Source organism: Chelonia mydas, chromosome 2 (genome assembly GCF_015237465.2).
Source record: "Chelonia mydas isolate rCheMyd1 chromosome 2, rCheMyd1.pri.v2, whole genome shotgun sequence".
Classification (NCBI taxonomy): Eukaryota; Metazoa; Chordata; order Testudines; family Cheloniidae; genus Chelonia; species Chelonia mydas.
The window spans coordinates 126,885,798-126,903,724 of NC_057850.1; positions in this window are offsets into that span (position 1 = coordinate 126,885,798).

Below are 17,927 nucleotides of genomic sequence, written 5' to 3' on the forward strand. Positions count from 1 at the left end.
AGGTTCATCATAAAATACCTGACAGTGTTATGCCTTTTCTACTGTCCATGAAGCTTTGCAACCTATGTTCTGGAAATGTTTTAGTGATTTGTGATATGGTTAAATAGTAACATGAGGGTTTTTCTTGTTCCTATTTGTTGTCATTCATTCACTGATGTTAGTCTTTCCCTATCCAGTGCATTCACTAGCATTCTGTTTGTGGGGGAAGAGCTGCTGGGCATTTCCAGTAGCTTGCTTTAAATAAAACAAAAATCAAATTTTCTTTTTTAGTTTTGTGTAAATCTCTATAGAATTTAAGGCTTTATATTTCCAATAAGCCAGGTCCAAGGCAACATTTTTCTCCCAAGATTTGTCCAAAATATATGGAGTATTGTATATTGCCACACAGTACACATTTTTATTGCCACATTTCCAAAATTCATCCCTCGATATTTGAAATATGTTTTCTTGGTATGTTGGGAATTTAATTTATTCTATGTAGAAACTCAAAGCCAACTAATTTCATTGTAAAATACTCTGAAGGCATCCTGCTGAATTTTGGAATATTCCCTTTTTTTCTACCTTTTGAAAACTTGACTTCTCTTCCCATTTCATCCGCTTGCTGTTCACCGTTAAACATCCTAGTTTGCTTTAGTATGTGTTTGAATTGAAATTCTGAGTCAGCAAAGCACTTGAGCACATACTTAACTTAAAACATATTCTTAAATCCCACTGAAGTCAATGGAAGTTAAGTATATGCTTAAGTGCTTTAGTGCTTATGGAAGTTCCTGGATTGATAGCCCAGAAGCTGAAGTTCTGTTTCACAAACGAACAACAAACACAGGAAGAAGAATGACAAGCTTTGTTCACAAATGTGCCTCTGCCCTGTCCTGGATGTACCATCTCTAAGTATGAGGGAGCAGTTCATCCTTCACGTTGAAACTACCAGTAAGAGTGCCAGCAGCGGTGGTGGTGTTTCCATTAGGAGCTGAACTGAGACTACCAAACAGGCATGAGATGGCAATAACTTTTGCTCACTAGCAAACTGAACTGAATTTGAACCCAAGGCCGTCCCTAGCTATTTTGGTGCCCTACGCAGCCCCCCATGAGCGGACTGTGTGAGGCCCCAGACCTCCGCGGGAAGAGCAGGGGTGGGGATGGTCCCAGGCCTCCATGGGGGACAGGTGCCCTACGCAGCTCCGTGCTTTGCATATGGGTAAGGACGGCCCTGTTTGAACCAGTAGGTGAAAGCATGTGTGTTTAGAAGTGGCCAGAACACTTGTGGTAAAATATGCTGTTTTGGTAAAGCCAAAATGTTGCACAGAGACCTATCAGTTTCCACAAAAACTTTAGTAGGAAGGTTTTTGGGTCTTCAGGTGTGGGCAACCCAAGTTCAAATCCCTGCTCCTCTTGATTCATAGCAGAACATTTCATCACTGATCACTCCAAATCAGGGACTTGAACCTGAGTTTCCTACATCCTAGCTCACTATGCTAATCAAGCAGCTATAGGGCATGACACTGATGTACACATGCACACTCTCACTCTCCGATGCAAAATGGAAACAAATCTCAAAAATTGCTAGAGAACAGAATTATTGTCAACTAGTCAGCTCTAAGCATATCATAGAATCATAGAATATCAGGGTTGGAAGAGACCTCAGGAGATCATTTAGTCCAAATACCCTACTCAAAGCAGGACCAACACCAAGTAAATCATTCCAGCCAGGGCTATGATTCTATTAAAAAGGGTCCTTGAGACAGCAAGAGAAGGAAATGGCAGGAGACAAGGCAAATCTGCATTTCAGCACACACAGGGGAGGAGAAAGAGAATATAGTCATCTTCACCACCAGACTCCTTGTTTACTATTTGAATAAACTTTGCTTTGAGGGGTAATTCTCAAAAGAATCCACTTCAAAGGGTGACTGGACTACAGAGGTCAAGGACAAAAATAGCCCAAGGCTGGTGTGTTGCTAACAGGCTGCTGAGGTCAGAATTGCTGGACCAGGGCTGCAAATATACACAGACACTCAAGATGTGAGCTGCATGCTGTAAGGCTATTTGTGAGCAACCCAGGTTGGGAGATACAATAGCAAAACATTGTGAGGTACCCAAGATTGCAGGGCAGCTGATGACACAGCCCCTCACTGGTCTGGATTGCACCCCGGAATGTGACAATATCACATTGCAAATATCATCATATGGAGATATAAGTATATCACAGCGTGACCCAATAATGCCATTGGTTCAAGAGTGCAGTGTTTTGTTTTTATTTTGTTGATAACCTGCTTGGATAGTATCAGATGATAATGTTTGCTTAACTGAGTGTAGAGACCATAGGCTATATTGAGATTTAGGCCTGAGTAGCTTTAGTTGGCCAAATGTTTAATGAAAGTGAGCATTATTAGGCGATGTCCCAGCTTTCTGCTTTTTAGGCAAAAGGTTATTGGGGTAAAGTCATTCACTTGTTCTAGACTCTTTCCCCGCTTCTCAGCATTAATTTCCCAGTGTCATAATCTACTCATTGTCATGAGAATGTGTGAGAATAAGTGGACGTGTGAATGCTAACTAGTCTTAATTGTTTAAATATAATTAATGACATCTATGTCTTGGATCTAACGGAAGTCTGCCAACCAGCTCCTTATCACATTGCATTTTCCTGTGTCCAGTTTTCAAGATTTATCTCCTTGAGTTTATGAATGAATTGTTGCAAGACATATACACACTAAACTTAGGGTTGCCATGTGTCCGGTTTTCGACCAGAAGGCCTGGTCGAAAAGGGACACTGGCTGCTCTGATCAGCGCCACTGACCGGACTGTTAAACGTCTGGTCAGCGGTGCAGTGGGGCTAAGGCAGGCTCTCTGCCTGCCATGGCTCCACTCAGCTCCCAGAAGCAGTGGCATGCCCCCCTCCGGCTCCTATGTATAGGGGCAGGCGGGGGCTTTCGCATGCTTCCCCCACCCCAAGCGCCAGCTCTGCAGCTCCCATTGGCCAGGAATTGTGGCCAATTTCAGTTGTGGAGGCAGTGCCTGCAGACAGGGCAGTGTGCAGAGCCATCTGGCCATGCCTCCATGTAGGAGTGGGATAGGGGACATGTCACTGCTTCCAGGAGCTGCTTGAGGTAAGTGTCACCCGGATCCTGCACCCCAACCCCCTCCCACACCCTGTCCCAGCCCTGATCCCCCTCCCACCCTCCAAACCACTCAGTCCCAGCCCAGAGCACCCTTCTTCACCGCAAACCCCTCATCCCCAGCTCCACCCCAGAGTCTGCACGCCCAGCCAGAGCCCTCACAGACCCTCACACTCCAACCCACCCTCCGAGCCCTGATCCCCCTGCTGCAGTCTGAATCCCTCAGCCCCAGCCTGGAGCCCCCTCCTGCACTCCAAACCCCTCATCCCCAGCTCCACCCCAGAGCTGGCCCCCGCAGCTGGAACCCTCATCCCTCCCCCACACCCCAACCCCCTTCCCCAGCCTGGAGCCCCCCTCCCTCCTGCTTTCTTCCCTGGACCAGCCATCCAAAGAAAGAGAGGAGAAAGACTCCGCCCGTTGCTTAAGCAAAGCCTGACGTCTGAAGAAACCAAATTTTCCCCCACACCTTGGATGCAAAAAAGCTTCACGTTTCATTGTATCATCAATAAAGATACTGATAAATAACGGCTTAGTTCCAAAACTATGACCAATCATGTGAGTTAAGGCTTTAAGAAGAAGTTGTGAAAATCCTTCTGTAAAGCAATTTGGTATACTCAAATGTCTCCAATGCTCATTATAATGAGGGGGTACGCGTGTGTGTGCTTGTGTGTCTTTGTGTGTCACTAACTGTTCCCCAAAGTATGTCTGTTTTTAACTAGTAAGAGCTCTCTGGGTTAAATAAGTGTGATTCTAAAGTGGCTAGAAATGTGAAATTCTAAAAATCATTTCATATCTGTGCAACACTGCCAGAAAGGAAGCTGCAGACATTGTGTTAAAGTGGGGATGGGAGATAGATTAAGTAAACAACAGTTTGATGTAGCTTCTGCCAACAGTGAAGCTTAACAGGAGAAAACATCTGAAGGAGGAAGTTACTAGGAAAAGAGTCAAAGAGCTTAAAACTACGGCAAGGACTAGTTTCAGAGTAGCAGCCATGTTAGTCTGTATTCACAAAAAGAAAAGGAGTACTTGTGGCACCTTAGAGACTAACAAATTTATCTGAGCATAAGCTTTCGTGAGCAACAGCTCACTTCATCGGATGCATTCAGTGGACTCGCCTCTAACAGACTCTTGGCTAAATTGCCTAAATCAAAAGGAACTGCTTCTCCCCTTAACCTTCCTGTGAAATATTAAAATAATTGTTTCCTTTAACAACTTCAATTGTCGATTTAATTACTAATTGCTGAGCCAGATAAATTGAACTATTAACATATTGATTATACTTCCTTTCTACCCTTGATTTGATTATTGCACTGTGTTATTGTAAATTAGGTTAGGAAAACGATAAGTTAAATTGGCTAGTGAAATATTTTGCCTATACTCATATTTGTTCTATAAATGGCTGTTTATTCTTTTAATAAATTTATAAAATATACAGTAGCCTGATTTTTCTCTTAAAATTCAATGCAAACAAAGTAGCCTCTCTAGAGGTAAAATGTAAAATCCATTAAAAATCATTCCTGAGCCCATCCTACATTTGAATTACTTAAAATAACACCCTATTATCCTTATAATGTCACTCAAGCCCAGTCATAACCACCAGGGGAAAAGAAATGCTGATTTGTTTTATATATTTTTCTCTTTTTTACTTTTACATTGTTTAGGAAACAGTATTTCAATGCAGACAAATTGCTTTTCCTGGGAAATAGCACCACAGGTTCTGATTGTTCTGCAGTGTGTATTGTTTCCTGATATCTATTACAAGTGCAAATGGAATTCATGGATAGCAGAATTTCCCTTATTTACTTCAGTTTATAGCCCCCCCCCCCCCTCACCTTAGTAGGTTGCATTTGTGCTAACAGACATCACCGTTTACACTTATTTAACAATATGGATTGGAACAACCCTGACTCTCCTCCAGTGAGGGATGATTTAGCTACAAATCACTGTTCCAGCACAGAGATCATTAATCAGCCTTAGGCTAGATCCATTATGTGGAATTTCAGCATAGAAGAAATATTAACGGCTCCATGGAAGAAATGTTACCATCAGATTAGCTTTGACTCCCTGCTGGAGCAGCAAATTACCCTGAAGTAATAATTATAATACATTAGTAGAAGTTTAATTTCCAGTAAGTGCTGTCTGTTTAAGAGATGGCAATCTCACCATGACTCAGAGAACAATAGATCATGTTATCAGCAAGAACAAACCTACATGGAATTAAAAGAAAGATAATAAAAAATTCATTACAGTTTGAAAACTGGAACAAAACATCCCCACAACTTTCCCAGCTGTAGTTTTGTAAACAAAACTCTGTTTACAAAGCATTTCCCTTAATTAATCAACAAGAAAGCATGATGGTGTTTTTTTTTTTTTTTTTTTTTTAACCTGTAGATGAGACATGAATCTTCTCAATTTCCAGTACTGGTTCCAACAATAATTTCTGGTTTTTTGTTATCATCCATGTATTTATATATATGTAGGTGGGCAAAGCAATGGAAGGAGGAAGGTGTGCTTCAGCATATTGATTATGGGCCAGACCTTTATTTGGTTCGAGTGAGCATAGCTCTGTTGATGTTTATGGCGCTACACCAATGTACACCAGCTAAGGCTTTGCCCTTTTATGTACATCCCCAAATCTGGGTATAAAACGATCCACTTGGTCTAAGTTGATTATAGATCACATTGGGGAGTATTGTGGGAAGCGGGGATCCATGTTGCTGGAACAACTTCTTAAATGTTTTTTATCCCTATAAATCTCTGGTTTGAAACTTGTAAAGTAAAATGTCTACATTTAAATACAATTAGAATCCTCATGAAGGAATTCCAGGGAGATATTCTGAGCTCTATGCACAGTATGGTATGTTTGAAATATTCAGCCCAGCTCTGGTTCAGATTTTTTTAAAAAGAAAACTAAATTACTAGAAGCATTCGAAAGACTCACAACTGGATTTGAAATTGTGAAGGCATTTGTGTGTGTTGGATTGCTTGCAAAGTGCAGTTTATTACCTTTCTCCGTCCCTAAATGTTGGGGGGGTTGTGATGGAGAGATTAAAACTTTTTTTATAGCTGCTATAGACTTTGATTGCAAGTGCTGTTCTCACCATCTGTTAATGACTGGCTGTGCCATTTTACACAACAGATCAATGAGCCTTTCAGTGCTATCAGCAAAGGTTGCTGGGATTTTGGGCTTGTCAACCTGGGAAAACTGACCAGAATAGTTTTTACAAAATAAACTATTACAGACTAGCTCCCTGTATGGACCCTCCTATTCCAGAATGAGTGTCTTTTTTTCTGGTCTAGCTTAATCCCTTTTGGATGTGAATTAAGCTAAACCAGAATGAGGTACTCTTATTCCAAAATAAGTGTCCACACAGAGATATTCTGCATTAGCTGTAGCATTTAAATTCAGACTCTACTGTATTCTGGAATAACATCCCCATATAGAAAAGGAGGACTTGTGGCACCTTAGAGACTAACAAATTTATTTGAGCATAAGCTTTCGTGAGCTGTAACGAAAGTTTATGCTCAAATAAATTTGTTAGTCTCTAAGGTGCCACAAGTCCTCCTTTTCTTTTTGCGGATACAGACTAACATGGCTGCTACTCTGAAATCCTCATATAGATAAGCTCACAGCCTGTTTTTAATGTTGTTGAATCTAGTACATTCAAAGTACAGTAAAACCTGTGTTATTTGGCACTTTATCAACCAGGAAGCTCTATTAACCGGCATTTCTGATATCTCCCAATACAAATCTTCAATCTCGTAACCAGGACTCGTACACTGCCCAGGAGGTTATGCAATTGCACATTCTGAACTCTATTTTTATGCAAAAGAGGCAGAAGACAAGTAAGCAAGCTGATACCAGGGATTTATTAAAAAAAGGAGCTTCTAGGGTATGTCATAGGGTCATTACAGATTCAGCCGAATCTCCTACACTTTCTACATCTACAATGATAATTGATGTTGATAATGATGACTCTACAAGATACTGAAGTGCCTTCTGAATCATCAAAGAAAGATTAAATTATGTTCAGTATAGTTTTAGTGTTAAGTGTAGTTTTAGTGATCTGGGTGTACGTCATGCACTGCCCATAGTGATATATAGTGTCATAAGATAACCTACTGTATAGAAAACTTTACCTGTATACACCTAAGTGCTTCAAGAAACCAACCACTCTGCAGTGCAGCACTGCTACTGGATTGGTGAGTACCTGTATACTATTTTATACTTTGTTTTATTGTATTCTAATTATGGTATTCCATTGGTAAAAAAATATAAGTCTTAGTTAACCGGAATTTTTGATTAACCAGCAACCCCCCACCCCCACCCTACACCCCATTCTCCTCACATGCTGGGTAACAAAGCTTTTATTGTATATGTGTTCAAATGCTTTTTTTTTATATATATATATACTTTTCGAATTTTTTTCATTATTACATATATTCTAAAGACTGGGTTCTGTATGTGCCAGAGGCTGAAGACTGTTCTTCAAGTTCACTCAAGTATTGATTTATGGAATCCAATGTGATTCCATTATAGTGTAAAGAGATTAATATGTTTTTAATCCTGTAGGTTTTGTGGTATGATTTATATTTCTCATGAATGTACACACTTGAAGGTTTTTTCTATTTTTCAGATTGATAGATCAGAAGTCAGATTGTCAGATACAGATCTAAATAAAGAATGTGATGGGTCAGACCCATAGCTCTTGTGGCAGTCAGGGACACACATACTGGTTTAAGAATAAATCGTGTCAGATCGGCAAAAAATGCAGGACCGCAAGTAATATGGGTATGTCTGTTTAGCTAAAATAAGAACTGTCTAACCCCACATCCAAAATTCAATCTACACCCATGTAACTCTTCTGCCAGGTAGACTCAGCAGCAACAAGGGCTGGATTCAATATCTAGAGGTTCCTCTTCATATCATTAAACATAACCAGCTTGAGCAACCAACCAGTGATCTGGAAAAACTAAACAGTACTCCTGGGTGCCTGTAAGAGACAATACTTCTCCACTTGCACTCACTCAGTCTGTGCATAACAAAATAAAACATTCAGTAAAACAGAAATGGAACTCAGCATTAATTTGGGAAAACACCACAAACACAATTCAAAAGCATGTCACTATAAGCAAACACCCACACCATACTATATTGGGCAGGGTCTCCTGCCTCAGTTTCCCACCTTACGGTGTGAACGTCTGCAAACAAATGTCCATGTAACACACCATCCCTGTTTCCGTCTGTTGCACCCCACTCACAGTGATTGTCCTTGGTCATCAAAAACCCAAAATGCAGAGGCACATTCATACGGATCCACTTCCCACTCCTGAAAAAAAAGTGTGTGTGTGTAGGGGGGTGGGGGTGGGGGGGCACATCAAGCAATGCTTTCATGCTGCTGCTGCCTCTGCAACTAGCTCAATGCTGTTGTTAACTCTGCCACTGCTGGCTTCTCACTGCCACCTCTGCCTTTGTTACATCTTCAGCCACTCATCTCTGCCACTGTTACGATTGTTGCTGTTTGCGACTCACTGCCATGTCTGCGATGTCACATTCTGAGGATCCACCACTTAGCCCAGCTGTTAGTGGTGCCAGCTCCTTAGTGGTTTCTCTGGCTAACAGGCAACCTCTGTGCTGCTGTCTCTTCATTGCAACACTGTCTCACATCAGGTCTAAAGCTTATCTCCTACACCTGCTCATCAATAATTTCAGCTCTAGTAATCACTGAACAGAAACAAGGACTCTCAGTTGAGTCCAATCAACTCTGTCTTTAAGACTGGAGAGGGGAGGATCAAATGGTGTCTAGGATATTTTAGGCAGAGTCCATCCCACACCTGTCCCCACCCCCTCTTATCTTTGATGGTATTTGACATCCCTACACCCAGCTTAGCAAATGACGTTCAGTTTAGGGACACCCTCAATCAGCATATGCTAAGTACAGTTCTTCTGCCCTTTATTCGTACAATATGGATAACACCACTTCACTACCACTGCATTCAATATTAAACATCAATTGTTACCGAAAACTAGCCAAAATTGATCACTTTGGTAAAGCAATTCTGTCTGTTGAACACCTAGGCAGAGTAGATGTGTCTATGCAAATATGGTTCGCACCTGAAGTCTTTTCTCCCAGTGCATCACTAGATGTCAGGGGAGAGCTAATTCAGAGCCTGCTGACATTCTCCCCACAGCCAGAGTTTGTCTTTTGGGAAAATCTCACAGCATATTATACCAGGTCCAGTAATTGTCCCTATAGCCTGTGAGCTAAGTATATTGGTTGTTCACTAATTACCCCAGATGCATCCTAAGTTAACCTATTTACTGGCCTTATAACTCTGTCATGCCTATTGAGAGTGGGTATTGCACGGGTGAGGGGAGACTTGTCCTTGGTCTAGAGAGGGTGAGAGCTCCCTTGAGGGTCCCTCAGACACTGACATAGGTCACTGCATCTCCAGTTCTAGTTCTGGAGGGTCTCTAGCACTTGGACTGCCTTCCACCGTAAGTTGCCCTTCAAGGCCAAGAAGCCCAGCTTGTGAATGGAGTAGTGAGTCTTGCTATCAGAAAGTCCTCAGCTGGCAAAGGCCACAGGTTTCCATTTGCCTTCAGCTTCCTGGTATTGGACTACTCCCAAACTGTCCAAACTGACATCCATATATAGGATAAAAGGTTTGCTTAGATCAGCAAAGACAAGGACTGGAGTATAAGTTAGGCAGCTAATAATTTCTTCAAAAACCTTTTCATGTATCTTATCCCATCCCATCAGAGTCCCAAAGGTTCTAAGGGGCCATAGTGTCTCTGTTCGGGAGGCTTTGGAGACCTCCCCTTGCCCTTGGTCTTAGATTGGCTCTTACTGAACTGGTATCTGCTGGTGAGGTCATTTAGTGGCTTTATGATAGTAACATAATTCTTCACAAACCTGCGACAGTAGCTGCTAAATCCTAGAAAGGTTTTGAGTTCTCTGTAATTATGTGTGTGCAGACATGTAGTGGTGAGTGCTTCTATTTTATCTGGATCAGTACTCACACCCTCTTGGAGCAAAATGTGACTCAGGTATTTGACTGATGTTCTGCAGAACTGGCATTTATCAATTGAAAGCTTCAGTCGATAGGGTTCTACCTGGTCTAGTACTTTAAAAAATCATTCTTCGTGTTTCTCCAAGTTTCTTCCAAATATAGTCTGGTCATCCAAAAAACCTAAGAATTGCAGTAAGTTCATGTTTACCATAACTTTCTCCATAAGATGCTGAAATGTGACAGGTACTCCAGAAATTCCTTGGGGCATGCGTTCAAACTGTTGGAAACCTGTCTTCTCCTTATCTTCTCTCAGAGGAATCTGGTAGTATGCACTTTGAAGATCCAACACTGAGAACCACTGGCTCCCCAGAAAAAAAGTGCCAGGCATCTTGTACTCATGCCATGGTGTACTGATCGACTACATTGTGTCTATTTAGGATGCAGTAGTCAATACACATCCAGATTTTTCCCACTCTTTTTACAAAATATGGGAGGAGTATGGGCTGGAGGATTCTGAAGTGATGCCATTCACAATCAGCTCCTGAAGATGATGCTGCATGGCCTGCATGAAAGAGAGAGCGATTGTTCTAGATTTCTCTCTGAAGAGTTGTGAGTCTTGTAGTCTCATCATGTACTTCATTCCTTTCACACTTCCCATTCATGCAGTGAGAATACCTTGGATCTTTCACCAAGTTGCTTTCTCAAGTGAACCTTCTGCTCCTCAGACAATGGTTAATATCTAAAAATCAAACTTTGCAGGATCTATTGGTGGATCCTTGGCTTCACACTGGAGTTTCACAATGGTTTCAGGCTCAAAGAGGTCTGTTACATTCTGCCCTTGTTTCACAACCACATCACAGCTTGTTTCATTAGCAATAGTATAGTCACCTTTTCTTGTGCTTTGACAGGTAAGATTATGACTCCACTTGGGATCAGCACTCCTTCAGGGAGCCCTCCTTCAGCCAGCTTCTCTACCATTGCTAGTGTTCCTGTACTGCCTTTTAGGCAGGTACTCATGACAAGCACTTCTCTCTCAATCATTGCAGGCACCACAATGGGAAGCATGCATTCTTCAGTGCTCCACTCTTGGCTGCTCTCTGTACTAGTTTCTCCAGCCTCTATATATAAGTTGAAACTTTCTTGCCCCTTTGCTGCTGAGCATTGAGAAACTTACAATAATGTCCTAAGAGCCCTTTGTGCTCCCAGAGGTGTAACTGAGGGCTTCTGGGCAGTTCTTCACACTGATCCCATGGTTTCTGAGCTTCAGAGTGTGAATCACATCTAATGCTGACAGGTTTCAGAGTAACAGCCGTGTTAGTCTGTATTCGCAAAAAGAAAAGGAGTACTTGTGGCACCTTAGAGACTAACCAATTTATTTGAGCATAAGCTTTCATGAGCTACAGCTCACTTCATCGGATGCTTATGCTCAAATCTGTCTACTAAACACCCTCACTTTTCTGTATCTGCTACTGCTCACTCCTGCAACATTTCAGCTGTATGTTCCAATCAGGGTTCAAATGCCTCTTCCCCAGATATTACTATCACAGTTTCCTAGTGAATAACCTTAAGATAGGAGTTTCACTTAAGATGGGACAGCACAACCTTGCTTCTAATGCTTGTCTCAGTGCCTTTGCTCACACATTGGATGAGGTTGCAATCCCAGGCTTGGGGCTGTTGGGTCAAGGCCCAACAAACCCAGCATATCAGCTGGGTCCTTCTTTCTTTCTCTAAGAAGGCTGACATATTCTCTAACAACTCTGCATCTGAGACGGGATGGTGGGGACTGGCTTCCAGAGCCTACCAGCTTCCACATGTGGCCAGCCACTGCTATCTCATGTGGAACTTGTGGGGGTCCCACTGGCAGCTTACACAGTGTTGTAAAGGTACCATCCTCTCTCATAAACATTCTGCAGTTGCTCATGCATTTGGAGGCTGCCTGGACAGTGGATTCAATTAGCCATCATCGAATGTCTCAGATATCCCTGTTACTAGAAGGCAGTTCTTAGGGTCAGTATTCATTGCCTTGCACCAATCCTCTAACGTGTATACAGTCATTACACAAATTATAGTTTCTCAAAAATATAATAAAATTGTTTCCCCATTTATTCATTTGATGTAAGGAAAGAGCACATTCAGACCCTGCTTACACCCAAAATAAACATTTTTATAGTATGAAAAAAATGAATTGTTCTCCCTACCAACACAGTTTGTGCTCCTTCATACTTCCAGATAAGGACATGAAGTTAAAGGGGAAGTATCACAAGAAAGGATGCTCTTGTACTTCTGGCCCAACCAGAAGTAGAATTCTTGATTAGACAGTCTGTTCTCAAATTAATTCTTGCACAGTTTTGCAGGCCCAATAGGTTTGGAGACATTCTTCCAGTTTTAAATGCTTATCTGAACCTTCAAAACTTTTGAGATTCTGAATTTGTTACTCCAAATCTGTTCCATGTGGTCTATGTATTACAAAAAAATTGGGAGCCCTTTCAGAATATGGGATCTAGACAATCTGATCCACTCAGATGCTCTGTCTTTATTCAGTAAGTGCTGATGGTCACTGACCTATTGCTGCCTTGTGGCTGGTTTGGACATTTACTGTTAGTGGTAGTACACTGCCCTGCCATAAAGAAGAACTGGGTTTGATTTCTGGTCCAGCACAACTGGATGTACAGCAGAAGCAGCACACTCTGACACCAGGAGTTCCTTGTGTCTCTCAAGTGTGACCTTCCCTACCCTTCACCCTTTAGAAGAAAAGCCTCAGCCAGCTCTCAGAGTCCCACTGAACAACAAGAATGGTTACAGTGAAGTGGAATTTTCAAAGGATGGAATGGAGCACTGGAATAAAGGGATGGTTCAAATGGTTCTAGAAGGGAACTGGAGAACCTTAGGGAAACGGTTGAGTCCCAAATCTGTTATACATGTAGCTATTTGACAAAAAATCATGGTTTTTCTGCACGTGCTTCTCCCAGTATGAAATGATCACTACTAATTATCTAAAAAGATGTAAGTCAGGTGCTCAAAATACCGAAATAATTTTTACATTTATGGTTTCATCTTTGTTAGGTTAGGAAGACATGTCACCAAATTAAAATGAACTTTGCTGCTTCTTGCTCAATACTAAACAGTGATATTATAGCAAGCTAACTATAGTCTGTGTAGTATAATGTGTATAGAGAATTCCACACACTCTAAGTAATTGCACAGAGGAGTCTATTTAACTTCTTGCATTCTGGTGCACCTTATTTCAAGTCAAAACATAACAAGCATGTACAGCCGCAGCATTAGATCATCACATACTTTGTATAATATACTACAGAAGCACTTAGTGTGTCTGTATGTCATGTTCTTTTACTAAAACCTTAGATGAATATTGACAAAAAGTGATGCTCAGAATTCACAATAATGTGTGGAAGGTAAATTAATATTTGAATCAAGTTCATCTCTAACGTCTTACATTTCAAAGGCATCTCAAAGTCCTGGCCAAAAATGTATCATCATAGAGGGCTACTTTCATGCAGCCCTTGCTCACATTGGCAAGCACTTTCTTACACAAGTACTCTCATTGAAGCCAGGAAGACCACTTGCATAAGTAAGTGCTTCCCAGCATAAGTAGGGGTAACATTTTCTCAAAGACATTTATCTTAGAACAATTAGTACAGATTACTCCAAACAAGTATATTGTAATTAGGAACCAACATAAAAATTGCTAGACCCTGAGCCATTTTCAGTTCTTACTGGTCACAAGTGCTGTCTTTCAGTCTGCATGGTGGGCAACTGGAAGTGAGTTAAAGGAGCTCGTCATTAGTGGAGTACTGTATGCTGATTGCAGATGGAGGTGTGCATAGATAATCTAATTGCAGCATTCTGCAGTCTTGCAAGTTACATTTATTCTAGCTTTCTTATGATAAGTAATTGTAGTAATCTAAATCTGGAAAATAAAAATAAAATAAAAACCTCATCGATTCCTAAAAAAAAAATTATGTAACTCAAGTTATATGCTGTATAAAGTTTTTCATTCAGTTTTGTTTTTACTTTTGTTCAGGGAGTTAAAGAAGCAAATAAATACCTCAGTGACTCTGAGTGTGAATAACAAGTAAAGCTAGTCAAAAATATTTGTTGGGATTAAAAAAAATCATTGTTTTGAAAGTTTCTAATTTTTTGATGAGAAAATATTTTTTTGAGTTTTCTCCTCTTCTGTGTCTCTCCCTCCCTCCCTTTTTAGTGGCCAAAAGAGGGGAAACAGGAATAAGGAGGAGGAGGGGAGAAAAGGGAAAAACTGTAAACTGAAAAGAAATCATTATTTGGTTTCAAATAATATTTGTATTGTTTTTCATTGAAAAATCTGAAATGTTTGAAACACAAAGAAAACTTTTTTTTATCACAAGACATACCAGTTTTTGACCAATTCTAATAAGTGACATTCTGACATGGATCTTTCAAATTACAGTGGTTCCATCACAGATTAAATTTCTTTTGAGTAGCTGAAATCTTCATCAGGGATCAGGGTTTGGGGCTTTCAAGTAATTAATGGCTGAATTTGGAGCCTCTGGATCAAAGCTGAACAAGCTCAACAGGAATAGTGATATGTGCACATATCACAATTGGCATGTCTATTGACAATCTCAGATGCTATGAACTGAATGTACATGGACACAGAACAATCTTCTCACCTTCACCAAGGGAGTGTAACTGAATGCCTGTAATTAGCTGCCAGTCTGTGTAATCTGCATCCACTGCACAAGTTCTTTCACAATTGCTTCAGCAGTGCTTGTAAAAATCAAACTCAAGAGAAGGGATGTTTATTGCAGATGTACCTAGAGTGGGAGGATGATGGATGGTAGGGAGTGGAGCCATAAATCTTTTTGGGGAAACTCTGTGCTTTTCAGGATGAGCATTGCTAAATAAAAGAGGAGATCCACCTTGCAAAAATAGGGTCAATTCCTGTGAATTTTAGCAAGGAGCTATTTACTCCTTTATCCTGATCATTAATGAAAATGTTACATAAAATTAGACTTAACCCTGATCCATGAAGCAAACTGTAGACATGTTCCCACAGCTCTTTTGTGACAGTCTGTCTCTTGATGACCAATATGAATGGTTTCTGCTATAGAGATCATTTAATTTGTAGTGTTCCGTATGGCTCCAGTTCAGAAGCATATACTTTAATATGGCTTAATGCCATCATAAAAGCTTTGCTGAACTGGGTTTTAAATTACAGTAAGAGTCTATGGTTTGTTTGATAATTAATCTACATCAGGGATTATCTCTCTTGGTTTCACCAATTTTTCTTTTGAAATATTTTGGGTTTTATTAAAACGATAGCAATTTTTAATTAAAGCCATTAAAAAAATAAAAAATCCATCTAATCAAAAAGCCAATATCTGTATGTAAAAAGTTGATGGAAAATCTTCAGTCATCTCTGCTGAAAGCTTTTTATTAAATAGAATTCAGTATTAATGCTGGATAAGGGAAGGAAGCAAAAAGTGTCCATAGAGAATAGGAGAGAAACCTTTATTATACAACAACAGGGAGAAAATAACACTTTACTTTTCACTGGTGTGTTGAACGTGGTAAAATATTCATACAGTAATGTAGAAAAAGACTGTTCAGGTTGAGGAAGAACAATCTGGGTCAAGACTCTAATTTTTCAGGGAGACCTCTTAGAACCCAAATGATAGTTGATAAACCTGTTAGACTGAAGAAATATTCAAGACTGGTAATATTCAAGTTCTTCTTGTAACTCCAGTATAATACAACAAAACTAGCTATGCTTGGATTTGTGCAGCGATTAGCCCCTGCCCCTTGATTTGGTAATGAGCCTTTTATGTTGTCTGGAGTGGCTGACGATTATGATTGTCTACCTAAGGGCAGACTGTCAAAGCAGGGCAGACACTCCAGCCTGTTGGTATGTTCTAAAATTAGATTTCACCAGGCCAGTAACAGATGTGAACTCCTGGATCACTATAACAGTCTTACCATGGAGTTAGACTCTCCAGTCTATCTCACCATCCAGGCAAGCTGGAATAAGTGATAAATGGTCCCTTACACCAAAAATCACAAAATTCAGGTTCCTTCCAGTCCCAAGAGACCAGCGACTTACCCCAGACCAACTGGCACCTTAGATCTTACATCAAAGGCAACTCCTGTAGCCAATCCTGTAATAAATTATCAAAAGGTTTATTAACTAGGAGAAAATGAAATAACAGAATTATTTACAGGTTAAAGCAAGCAAACATATACACACACGAGTTATCATCTACAGTTCCATAAAATGACAGAGATGTGGTAATCTGTCAATTCAAAATATCTTTAAGGGTGGACCCAGAGGTAACCACTGGGGATCTCTGCCTTCATTTAATGTCTTTGGTCCTGTAAGAGTTCAAATAGCAAAGAGATGAAAAATCTTAATGTCTACTATTTTTATTTTCCTCTTCGAGCATTCAACTTGATGAAATGAGGCTTTCTGCACATACTTTTCCCTGGGTGGATGGGGAAATTAACAAAGCTTTTGTTTTATGATGGCCAACTTCATTTTTTATAATCATCCTGAATGGGTGGGGCAGGATGATTCCCATGCCTGTGTTCACAAGTTCAGAGCCTACATTTTCAAAGTTATAAAGCAAAATTTGCATAATTCCTATAGTATGGAATACAGACTTTGTAAGTGAGATTAATGCATGCAACAACATACAAATATTTTATAGAATGATGAACACAGAGTGATGAAACACTAAATACATTCTTATAATACTAATAACCTATTTTGAACAAAACTTACATACAGGTGAGCTGGTTTGTTTCCAGCTATGAATTTTTCAGTTCTTAACTAATGCCTATGGCCTTGGCCAGAGCTGGCATTTGGTTTACCAGTGTCACAGAGCCTACGTTCCCTGTAGTACTACTCTAATTGCTGATATATGTGTGAATCATATCAAATTCCCTCCAGCCCTTTGACTACATTTACCTGCTTTTCTACTACCCCTATCTTTCCCTACAAATGTTAATTGACTAATCTTATTTGATTGTTTTCCCTTCGTCGCTTACGTTATGTATGTATCAACATCAGATCTTTTAGAGTCAAAGAACAAATTCAGTAAATTGAAATGAAGAAAAGGTTCAAGAAATCAAGACAGGTCACTTTCAATTAACTGTTACCTTTTATCCTGAAAATGTACAGAGATTTTTCCACCACTGTTTATTAGGGATGAAATTAGTAGATTGGTGTTTGCATCTGTATTAGGGTTAGGACTGGGTTTGGATTTAATGATTCTGAAACATCATGAGATATCCTGACATACAGCCCACAACAGCAGAAATCTCATAAAATCATTTCTTTTTAGACACATACCCTTTGGGACCCAAGAGTTCAGATTATAAGCTTCAGTTTTTCCTCTCTCATCTGTTTATGCTTTCACTTTGATTGGAGTTTGTCATAAAGTTAAGTCTTTTGAGTCAGATTTGTAAAGGTATTTAGGCATTACCGTTCTCAGTGTTAGAAGAACATGGTGGGGATTCTGGTAGCTGTTATAGATCTGGGAGAGACAAGTAACACCAGTCCTAAAATGATCTGTTTGCATATGGTTTCTGCAGGCTGAACATTTTTCTCTCCAGTTGGTAAATTGTTTTAATTTGTCACCCCCACTCCAGTTTTTCTTTATTACATTTTTTGGGGGCGGGTGGGGAATGGAGGTGTAGATAAGTGGTGGGCAATCTGTGGCCCTTGCCGCTTCCCGCACCTCCCATTGGCTGCAAATGGTGAACCGTGGCCACTGGGAGCTGCGGGCATCCATGCCAATGTAAACA